Consider the following 3,919-nt stretch of genomic DNA (forward strand, 5'->3'; position numbering starts at 1 on the left):
ATGAGAAGTAGCAAAAATGAGCACAGCAAGCATTTTGATATCAGAATTGGGGATCGGAAAGTAGATGAAGTTAAGAATTCAGCTACCTAGGCAGCAAAATAGCCCATGATGGATGGAGCAAAGAGGACATTAAAAACAGACTAGCACTAGTAACGAAGGCATTTCTGGCCAAGATAATTCTACTTGTATCTAGGAATCTAGGATAGGCCTTAATTTATATAAGAAATTACTGAGAATGTAAGTTTTGAGTTTGGAATTGTATTGTAGTGAAACATGAATAGTGAGAAAATTGGTGTTGAAGAGACTCCAGGCAATTGAGATGTGGTGCAACAGAAGAATGTTCAAAATTAGATAGGCTGAGAATGTAACAAATGAGGTGCTTCTCGTAGAATCTACGAGGAAAGGAATATATTGAAATCACTTGCTATAGGAAGGGATAAGACGATAGAACATCTGTTACTGCATAAGGGAATATCTTCCATTGTTCTAGAGGAGGCTGTAGAGGGTAGAAACCGTAGAACACAGACGGGAATACATCCAACAAATAACTGAGGACGTGGGTTGAAAATGCTATTCTGAGATGATAGACACTTACAGACACTTTCCCCACTGAATTCCTTGATTCGGTTTGGATTCGATCTTCTGCACACATTTTTTTTAACTAGCCAGGAGGCTTCAAACAAGCACGCACTTCGCCACAGTGGGAAATACATTTAGCTAAACTATTCTCGATCGCAATTCTGATGCAATACTCACTGCAAAAGCTGCACAGCTGTAAGCAGGCGCCGTAGACAGTAGAGGTGTAAGCATTACCTCTATAGCCAGTTGTCGAGTTTCTCTTCATGTACATCCGTTCAACCCATCTCTTATAGTTCGTTTAAAGCACGCTGGCTAGAAGCTTTGAAATTACTTTAAAAGTGTGTTTCAACGTATGTGCATAGTATTCCATCTGAATTGTGCCCTACACCTTAATAGCTACGTGTGTAAGGTGGAAGGATAATGTTTACCACCTAACATGGTAATTTACTCGTTATTTCGAGTCTAGCCGTTAAGCCGATTCGTTTGATATTTCACAAGCCACACTTTGAACACAATTAGGTGATTTGCATACTACAAAGTACCATAAGAACATCTGTTTCTTTCCTCCGTGTACACGGTACAACCAGTTCCTACCCCATTAGCATGCAGATAGAAACGCAATAGTGTGGTAGCGAAATGAAACTGCAGTGAGAAAGGTTTGCCAGTTGACAACACAGAAGTGCGACAGGGAAATACACTTAGCGAATTGCAACAGAGCGACCCTCGCAGCACGATGTCCGGTAATAGGCTATGGTTGTGGCCCTTGGATTTGCACGGGACGAAAGAACAAAATGTAGCATCATTTCGTAAACAGTAAAATAACGGCGGGGTGCGACTGTGAACAGTGCGCACTGCTTCACTCGCTGAGTACCTGGCCTCGTGGAGCTTTTCAACGCAAGTACGGGATCTCGAACGCTGGTTGGTGAGGAAGAGTCCAACATAGTTAGGAATTTAGTTCGGACATTCTTATTGGTCGAGTAAGCGACCAGTCACGGGAAGAAGCGAAGTTGTGGTACAGTGGGGGAAGTTAGCGGCAGTATAGTCAGTTACTTAGGGATAACTGAGGCCAATATCCCTCCGGAGGTACTGTGTGCTGCATGGATCACCTAATGCTCTGTGGTTATATATATATATATATATATTTCCCCTGCGAACATTTTGTTGATTCAGCTTCGTGTTAGGCCTATTTGTGCTGGATTTTACGTATTTCTCCATAGTGCAGTACACGAAAAAAGCTGTCATAGTTAACGCTCTTGCTATAATTTTTTAGAGACCCATCCGCTCCCTCCTATACATTTAATAGTGGAATATCTGCTCCACTCTTAATGGCCCCGTTTTACTTTTAATTTCACCGATGGTTGTTTTGACTTTTGTGTGTGCTGAAGAACAGTCTTACCGACAAACTTGGTGAGTGTACAAAGCCATTTGTACGTACGGAAACATAGGGAGTTCTTAGACCATTAAATTCAGTCACAACCCAGCATAGTTATGTCAGGTCAACAAGTACAAGAGGCGAAACACGGCGACTGCTGCCGGGATTATCGCTGCATTCTGCGAAAGTTAAAAGACGCATCACTCAAGCGTTAAATGTTGAGGTCACCAGCGTGCTTTCTCTTCAGGTATGCATTAGACAGGAGTAATTATTCGCATTCTCTCAGGTCCATGCCAGCCAAGTAATTCACGTGTTATCTTGAGGTTTAAATTGCAGGAAGTGGTCTGGAAGATACAAAATATTGGCTGGGTACAGAAGTTTAGTTTATATTGTCATTGTACACAGATCTGTTCTGACAGGATTGTCAATTGAAATACTTTTAGTAGTCTCATGCTCATAAATTAAGGATAATTGTAGAATGTGGTGCCACACAACGTGGCACTACACAAAACTAGCACTAATAGAATAGGCACATAGGGAACACACACGACACATATCTAGGTGATAAGTTGAGAAAACCGTCCCGAAACACATGTGCTACAAAACGCCACTGTTACTCGCGCATGTACCCCGACACCAATATGGGATATGATGATGATGATGATAATGTTTGGTTTGGGGGGGCGCTCAACTGCGTGGTTATCAGCGCCCGTACAATTACCCAATCTTTGCTCAGTCCAATTGCGCCACTTTCCTGGATGATGATGAATTGATGCGGACAACACAAACACCCAGTCATCTCGAGGCAGGTGAAAATCCCTGACCCCGCCGGGAATCGAACCCGGGACCCCGTGCTCGGGAAGCGAGAACGCTACCGCGAGACCACGAGCGGCGGACTATGGGATATGATCACCATGCACACGTACACAGGGCGCACAACGGGTTGGGATACTCTGGATCAGTTGGTCGAGCAGCTGCTGGGGTATGGCCTCCCATTCTTGCACTAGTGCCTGTCGGAGCTCTTGAAGTGTCGTAGGGGTTTGAAGACGTGCAGCGATACGTCGACCGAGAGCATCCCAGACGTGCTCGATGGAGTTTATGTCTGGAGAACAGGCAGGCCACTCCACTCGACTGACACCTTCTGTTTCAAGGTACTCCTCCACGATGGCAGCTTGGTGGGGCCGTGCGTTATCATCCATCAGGAGGAAGGTGGGACCCGCTGCGCCCCTGAAAGGACGGACATACGGGGGCAAAATGACGTCCCGATACACCTGACTTGTTACAGTTCCTCTGTCAATGACTTGCATGGGTTTACGTGCACCAACCATAATCCCATCCCACACCATCAAACCATGACCTACATTCAGGTCCCTTTCAAGGACATTAAAGGGTTGGTATCTGGCTACTGGTTCACCCCAGATGAAAACCCGGCGAGAATCACTATTCAGACTATACCTGTAATCGTCCGTGAACATAACCAGGGACCACTGTTTCAATTACCATGTTCTGTGTTCTTTACACCAGGCTTTACGGGCTCCTCTCTGACCAAGGGTCAGTGGAATGCACCTTGCAGGTCCCCGGGCGAATAAAGCATGTCCGTTCAGTCGTCTGTACACTGTGTGTCTGGAGACAACTGTTCCAGTGGCTGCGATAAGGTCCCGAGCAAGGCTAACTGCAGTACTCATTGGCCGTCTGCGGGCACTGATTGTGAGATATCGGTCTTCTTGTGGTGTTGTACACCGTGGATGTCCTGTACTGTAGAGCCTGGACATGTTTCCTGTCTGCTGGAATCGTCGCCATAATCTTGATCACACTTTGTGGCACACAGAGAGCCCGTGCTACGACTTGTTGCATTTGACCAGCGTCCAGCCTCCCTAACATTCTACCCTTCATAACGTCATCAATATGTGTTCTTCGAGACATTTTCAACACAGTCACCATTAGCACGTCTGAAAACGTCTGCACACT

Source organism: Schistocerca cancellata, chromosome 2 (genome assembly GCF_023864275.1).
Source record: "Schistocerca cancellata isolate TAMUIC-IGC-003103 chromosome 2, iqSchCanc2.1, whole genome shotgun sequence".
In the NCBI taxonomy this organism is placed as follows: domain Eukaryota; kingdom Metazoa; phylum Arthropoda; class Insecta; order Orthoptera; family Acrididae; genus Schistocerca; species Schistocerca cancellata.